Here is an 8,210-nt window from a genome sequence, read left to right on the forward strand (position 1 = left end):
GGTGTCCCAAAGAGGGGACATTACTTTTATCATAATATCAGGCTGAGGAGATTAAACATACTTTAAATTACATTCTCTGCTATAGTTGTATCTTTATTCTGCTAAAGGTTTCTATTTTTGTATACGTTCCTAAAGGAAGCCTGTTGTGTATGTTTTAAGAGAGTAGACTCTGAGATCAGCTTCAACTTTGTACAAGCTGAAGCTTGACCTCTTCTTATCAGTGTTACTTAACCTCTCTGTGTCTCCAATGTCCCACCTGCCAAATGAGACTAATACAAGACCTTACTTCCCTAGATGTCAGTTTGTGAGAACTAATGAAACAATGTATGTAAAGCATTCAGCGAAGTGTTAACCATCATGTTCCTTCTCTCTTTCTCTCCATAATTTTCTCCATATTCTTTTTCCTCTCCAGAAACCCAGGGCCTCAGTTATCCCTGAGTCCCCCACTGTGTGATACGTCTCACACAGAATTTCCCTCCTCAAGAGGGATGAGCCCAGCTTTGATCTGGAACATTCTAGCACATTCCATTTGGACTTCATCAACCCCTTTTCCTGACTGTACACCACCCCCTCTTTCCCCAGGCTGAGCCTGGGAATCATCTTCTGAGAGTCCACATTGATTTGGCTTTTGACCAAGGGTTTGGGAACACAGCATTTAGATTGTTCGCTTTGATTTCATCACTAGGTGGTGCTCTTTCCCAGCGTACTATAAAGCACTTCCTGTTTTGCAATTTGTTGAAAAGGTGTAACAACTGATTCAGAGTGCCCAGGTTGTGAGAAACTCCTGCCCCCAGTGTCTCCCCAGTTAATCACATCCTGCCTCAGCGACAAGGACGACGTTTTGATGTGTAGCCTTCGCTGGCATGGGTGGAGGACTTGGCTGGAGACAGTGGTTACTGTCTTAAGATTTTCTGTCTTGTTGAGCTGCTCTTTCTTTCTTGGTCCTTTGGTGATAGGGAGCAGGCTTTTCTTGGGCGGAGGGGGGGCAGGGAGCATGTTTTGTCTGTGCCTCTTTCTGTTTCCAGATTGCCTGCTTCTGATGTTTATGACGGCAAAAAGCAAGCCCAGGGAACGTACCTTCCTGTTGTCCTCGGGTCCTGAAGTCAGTGTGCCTTCTCGTGCTTGTGTCTCTCATAGGTAACATCCAGAATTTCTTTTGATGTGCTTAGTGAAGGGAACAGAATGGTATGTCTGCTCCTTTCCCCCCAAAGTGGAAATCTCCCAGAGTTGCTGTGTGGAAGACGGTTTTGATGGGTGGCAGGGGACCAACTAGGAAGCTGTTTTCCATGAGAAAATATAAAGAGCTGGATGTGGGGCAGTAGCAGTGGCACCAGATGAGGGGGATAGAGAAAAATACTTAAGAGGTTAATAAAGGCAGGAAAGAGCAATGAAAATAAGTTTAATGTTGCTCCTGACAGACATCTGTAACAGGTGGTCAGCATGGTGTCCAGAACAATTGCTCTTCTCTGGCAGAAGTACAGGTTCCAGTTGTCAGGAAGTGAGTCGGGCACATGGTTTTTTGGATGGACGGTCTCCCTAGCTAGTGGTCTGTGGGGAACAAAAGGCTGTCCTTTTTAAAAACTAGAGGTTTTCATTGAGTGTTTGACCCAACAGAACCTAACTGTTGTACCCACCATTGGTTGGGGAGCGGCAAAGGAAAAACAGAATGGTATTTTTGAAAAGTTCTGAAAAATAAGATTCTCCATACATATTCTACATATTGAATGTACCTAGGTCTGTGTCTTACAAAGTTGGGTTTCTGGAAGTAAATAATGGTATGTAAATGTCTGCTTATCACACCACTAAGCAAAGAGGGCCATAATTGTAACTTTATGTAAAAACAACAATACAGCAAAATGGTACAGGAAGTACAATTATTCGTGCATGGGTTCAGTAAGGAAACACAACTCATGTATTGAGACTTTAAGTATCAACACTCTGCAGGTGAAAGATTTCATTCTATTTCCACCCCCTCCTCCTCAAAAAGAACCTGGCTTACTTGGTATCTTTCCATTTTCTTTAACCTGCTTATTGTGTAAATATTCTTTTTCCCTAACTGAGTGAGTCAGAACTGTGTTTGGTGATGGGTAACAGGAACCCTGATGGACAGGGCTTAAAATATAACGACATTTCTATTTTACTTCATAAAAAGCCCAACATTTGGCAGTCCCTGGATTCATCTGGAAGCTTGACAGGTCACCAGGATCCAGGGGCTTTTACCCCCTACTCTGTATTCTCAGCAGGCTGGCTTCTGTTTTCCCATTTGGTACTTCCTGATCATGAGACGGTTTCTATAGGTGCAAACATCACAGTCTCTCCCAGACTGCTAAGAGGAAGGGAGGGCAAAAAGCACTTTCTCCTCATGTGCATCTCCCTTATCTGGAAGGAAAATCTTTCTCAGAAGCCCCGGGGGGGAGGGGGGGTGGGGATTTCCTCTGCTCCTGGCCAGAACTGGTCAACTGGCCAATTCTGCCTGTGAGAAAACAGGGTGTCATGATTTGGTAAAGATCCCAATACCCGCAATTGACCAAGGCTCTCATCAGGAGATTCCTGCACATACCGGGGGGGGGGGGATTGGAAATATAGAAGGGGAACTTTCAGTCATCACACAAATAGAGAGATACTATTGGCATTTAGTGGGTTGGTCTTGGGATGCTGAATGTCCTAAGATACACAGAACACTTTTTCTAATGTTTATTTATTCATTTTAAGAGGGGGGCACAGAGGGACAAAGAGGGATAGAGAGAATCCCAAGCAGGCTCCCTGCTGTCAGCACAGAGCCCAATGCAGGGCTCGAACTCACGTACCGTGAGATCATGACCTGAGCTGAAAGCAAGAGTCGGACACTTAAATGACTGAGCCACCCAGGTGTCCCAAACACTTTTACACTCAAAAAAGAGTCATCCTACCCAAAATATCAATAGCACTCCTGTTAAGAAACATTGGCTCATACCAGCCGTAATTCATCCCCTGGGCTGAAGATATTATGACTCAAACAGCATCAGGAAACCATAAAGTGCCAAGAAGAGGAACATGGCTCCCAGCAGTGTGTGCCATGGCACCCTGGTGGAAATTGGAAGGAGTACAGTGATGCTTAGTCATGCGGGCACACTGAATCCTTTTCAGAAAGCTCTGTTATTTTCACTAAAAGGGTGACAAGGAAAAAAATTACAGAGATCATGGTAGGAAAATTATCTCTGAGGTCTGCCCTTATTTTATTTTATTTTTAATAAAGGGATTTCCCAGTAACTAGACAAGCCTGTTTCCAAGAACAAGTAATTCTGAGTTCCCCACACCTCTATCATCTCTGTTCCCTGCCCCCACCAAGGATTCAGAATAATTGAAACCCCACTGTATAGCCACTATTTGGGGGATAAGATTTCCTTTGTAGACCCTGTACTTAGTACAACGTGGAGAGCATTTAATCAATGTTTCATGGATTCAAAATAATACAAAGAAACAAAGCCCAGAAAATTGTTCAGTATTATGTTCAAAGAGACAGATACAGTGAAATGGCATTTTAAAAATAGTACTGATAAAAAATTATGATACAAATATAATTATTTATTTTTTTAAACTTTTTTAAAGAGTGCCAAGTGGAGGGGCACCTGGCTGGCTCAGTCAGTACAGACTCTTGATCTTGAGGTCATGAGTTGGAGCCCCATGTTGGGTGTGGAGCCTACTTTTAAAAAATAAATATTTTTTTAAAAGAGTGCCAATAGAGTTCTTTGTGGTCTGCAAAGAAACTGAACACTAGACATCATTAGCTTTATGATTAAAAAATGTAAATGTTAACTGAACCTGAAAGATCAGATATATTGGGTTGGTATATTGCATCACTACTCAAAGAAAAATTTTGTAAGAAAGTCACTGTAAAATCCACTAGCTTAAAAAGAGAAAACTGGTGTAGACAGCTTTGTTTCACTCCCATATCTGTGAAACCACAAATCTCTATGATTGACAAAGAATAGCCCACATAAATAATGTTGCTAAAGCTAATCGCTAATGAGTAATAGGAGATAACTGGGTAAGGAAGAGTGTGAAGAGGAAGGCACACAGAAAGAATGGACCAAGCAAAAGTACTGACACATGGAAGGATTTGACATGCTCAGGGTCAGGGTCAGACCATTTCTGAGCTCAGAAGAGCGTCCATGAATCACTGCCAACTTCTTTAACCACTGATTCTGCCCACCACCAAGCTCCCTGGATTTCGTCTGTGCCTATGATAAAGGCCAGACTTACTGCAAATGCTTTTTTCCACTTCCTCTTTTTTCTCCTATTATTATTTTATTAGGTCGTTCCTAAATCAAAGCAGTAGGAATATAGGTTATGGGCTACCCAGTGAGCTGATGGGAAAGAAATGGCCAATTTACTTCATACCAGTCTAACTTAACAGTGTGTGGTATTTAAAACAGTAAAATGTAAGTAACTTTCATCACACTTTGCTAATTATTTTGAAATTGTAGCCGAAGGGGTGCCTGGGTGGCTCAGTTGGTTAAGCGTCTGACTTCGGCTCAGGTCATGATCTCACGGTTCATGAGTTCAAGCCCCGCGACAGGCTCTGTACTGACAGTTCAGAACCCGGAGCCTGCTTCAGATTGTGTGTCTCCTTCCTTGCCCCTCTCCCACTCGCACTCTCTCTCAAAAATAAACATTAAAAAAACTAAAACAAAAGAAATTGTAGCTTGAAGTTGAGTGGATATAGATATTGAGGACTGTGCTAGACCTCACTCAGGGGCTCAATAAATATTTACTGCTTATAGTTTCATAAAGTTTTGGGGGGAATAATTTTGCTAGTGCCATTAGATTTGCTACCACTAGTCTTTTTCCTGTATTTTCTGTAAATTGGAAGTTGTCCCACTATTACAGATTCTAAATTTGTTCATTTGGTTCAGATGGTGACCACCAGATGACTCCACTAGACAAGTGTATTCTCTTTATCATTAGGTGAATAATCTGAGGAACAATATTTTGGTGCCAAATGTACGCTCCCAGTTCCCAGCATGTGTCATCAAATGGTTTTAAAGCCCATTGACTATTCTTGCCTGAATTAATTATTTCTTTAGGATTTTCATAATAGTCATTTGCTAGTGATATTATTTATTCTACACTTATTTACTAGCACCCTATTATAAAGAAGAGTTTTTCCTCATTAATCAGGAGTGAACCATAATTCTTTTAAAAGAAAAGAGATGGGGCGCCTGGGTGGCTCAGTTGGTTGAGCGTCCGACTTCGGCTCAGGTCACGATCTCGCGGTCCGTGAGTTCGAGCCCCGCGTCAGGCTCTGGGCTGATGGCTCAGAGCCTGGAGCCTGCTTCCGATTCTGTGTCTCCCTCTCTCTCTGCCCCTCCCCCGTTCATGCTCTGTCTCTCTCTGTCTCAAAAATAAATAAATGTTAAAAAAATTTTTTTTTAAAGAGAGAGAGAGAAATACTATTTTCCCTTTAATAAGTAATTTTCAGAGTAACTTGACATAATAATCATTTCCAATGATGAAAAATTGTCCTCCACCCCCTCTCTCATCAAGTATAGCTGCAGTCATAGATTTTTACCTATTGAGTATTTATAATTAATTGTTGCCATTTTCTTTTTGATGGTAAAGTTACCCCAAATGTGGCCTGTGGGAGATCCTTCAAGCTGGCTCCTGTGTCTTTTTAAAATTTATTTTTGAAACCTGGATATACAAACGGACATGGCCAGACCATATATAAAAATAGAATTGTGACCCACAGCTGGCAGCAACCTGCCCAGGAAATCAACCTCCTTATCTGCAACAATGAGCAAGGAAGCCAGCTTCCTGTAAGGCGAACTTGGAGGAAGCCAGATTACTATCCCAAGTAGTAATTCAAGCAGCTAAACAACACCTTCTATAACAATCAGCTCAAAATGGCCAGGGCTTGATTAAAAACTCACAGCTTCCCTAATTTTTGTCTCCACTTCCAACTTAGAATTAACCAGAGAAGGGGTGTCTGGGTGGCTCAGTTGGTTAAGTGTCCGACTTCGGCTCAGGTCACAATCTCACCATTTGTGAGTTTGAGCCCCACGTCAGGCTCTGTGCGGACAGCTCAGAGCCTGGAGCCCGCCTTGGATTCTGTCTCCGTCTCTCTGCCCCTCCCCTACTCGCTCTCTGCCTCTCCCTCAAACATAAAACATAAGAAAAAAACTTTTTAAGAATCAATCAGAGAAACTCATCTATGCACCCCAGCCAATCACATAGGATGCCCTGCTTCTCCTTCAGCTTCTCCGTGCCAACAGCCCCCAACAGGGCCACCTGAAGCCATTCCTTTTTTTCCACTGTGAAGCCTTCCCGCTCCTCTGCCTGCCTTTCAGTGTCTGCCAAGTGCAGTGCAAGTGATGGGGCGGGGCAGGGCGGGGCAGGGGGGAGGGCGCCTGGGTGGCTCAGACCGTTGAGCATCTGGCTTTGGCTCAGGTCAGGATCTCACGGTTAGTGAGCCTGCATCGGACTCTGTGCTGACAGCTCGGAGCCTGGAGCCCGCTTTGGATTCTGTGTGTGTGTGTGTGCCCCCTCCCCTGCTCATACTCTGTCTCTCCCAAAAATAAATAAACATTAAGAAAAATTACTAGGAAAAATGCAAGTAACAGTGCCTCTCTTATAGCAAGCTCTGAATAAATAGCCTCTGCTTTTCTCACTTGGCTGGTCTTCATTTATTTCCACGCTTTAATGAGGTATAACAGACATACATATGAGGGTTAACTTACATGAAGTGTATGTATGTAACAAATATGTATACTTTATATGAGGTAAAAGTGACATTAAGTGTACCCATTTTAGTGCTGCAGTTGATGAATGTTGACACACATACACACATGCACCTGGGTAAGCACTTTGTGATGTACAATATTTTCATAACCCCCCAAAGTCCCCATTCTCCTTTCCAGTCAATTTATGCTCCTTCCCTCTCCTAGCCAAGCATGGATTTGACCTCTATCACTGTAGATTAGTTTTGCCTATTCTCCTAAGTTCTGGTGACAGATCTTCATTAGCCTAAGCACTTCCTTTGCATTCAGGCACCAAGTGTCTAATTCATCCTGTACTTTCTTTGCTCCAGAACCGGAATCGGCCAGTTCTCCAAAGAGCTTTGTATCTATTTAAAGAGAAATGGAATTTAGAAACTACCATGCAGGGGGCAAGAGTGCTCATTGTTACTGAAGGTGACTAACCATCCCTTTGCCTCTGATGGTGCCAGTTTTGACACTGAAAATCCACATCCTGGGAAATCCCTGGGGACAGTTTGTCCCCCTACTGCTTCTAGGCCATTTTGGTGCACAGAACTAGGAAATTTATTTTTAAAACAATGTGCTCAAAGTGATACTTCCAATTTAAATTATAGGGTTTTTTTTTCTGAATTTTCTTGATCTTATGGTTGTATCTCATTTTCTCTTGAAGTTCTATACATTACTACTTGTCTCACCCTACAATATGTATAGTTTCAAAACCACAGCAACAGTATTACAATTATAAACCACTGAGAGAAGCTTAAGATTTCTTTGCCGTTCTTTTTCATTCTTAGACCATCTCCCACCACAGATATTGTCGGAGTACTATGTTCAAAAGCCCTGAGGGAATAATTCATTTCTCTGGGTAACAATAGTTATGTTACCAACTTGATGTAAAGTTAACTTTGTTTCAATTTGTTTTCAACTTTGGGTTTACCCTCTTTCCTTTTTTACTTACTTTTTGGCTATATAAAACTTTTTTTTTAAGTGTGTGGTTTTTATTTTTTTTTAAGTTTATTTATTTTGAGAGAGAGAGAAACGGCACATGCAAGCAGGGGAGGGGCAGAGAGAGGAGAAAGAATCCCAAGCAGGCTCCACACTGTCAGTACAGAGCCCAACATGGGGCTCCATCTCAGGAACCAAGAGACCATGACCTCAGCTGAAATCAAGAGTTGGATTATACCTAACCCACTGAGCCACCCAGGCGCTTCATCTCTATAAAACTTTAAAAATTCAAAACCAGGGGCGCCTGGGTGGCTCAGTCAGTTGATCATCCGACTTGGGATCGGGCCATAATCTCACACTTCATGGGTTCGAGCCCTGCATCAGGCTCTGTGCTGACAGCTCACAGCCTGGAGCCTGTTTCGAATTCTGTGTCTCCTTCTCCCCCTGCCCCTCCCCTGCTCACTCTCTGTCTCAAAAATAAATAAACATTAAAAAAGTTTTTTTTTTTTTTAATTCAAAACCTCTGTA

This window comes from Lynx canadensis, chromosome B2, assembly GCF_007474595.2.
Source record: "Lynx canadensis isolate LIC74 chromosome B2, mLynCan4.pri.v2, whole genome shotgun sequence".
Classification (NCBI taxonomy): Eukaryota; Metazoa; Chordata; class Mammalia; order Carnivora; family Felidae; genus Lynx; species Lynx canadensis.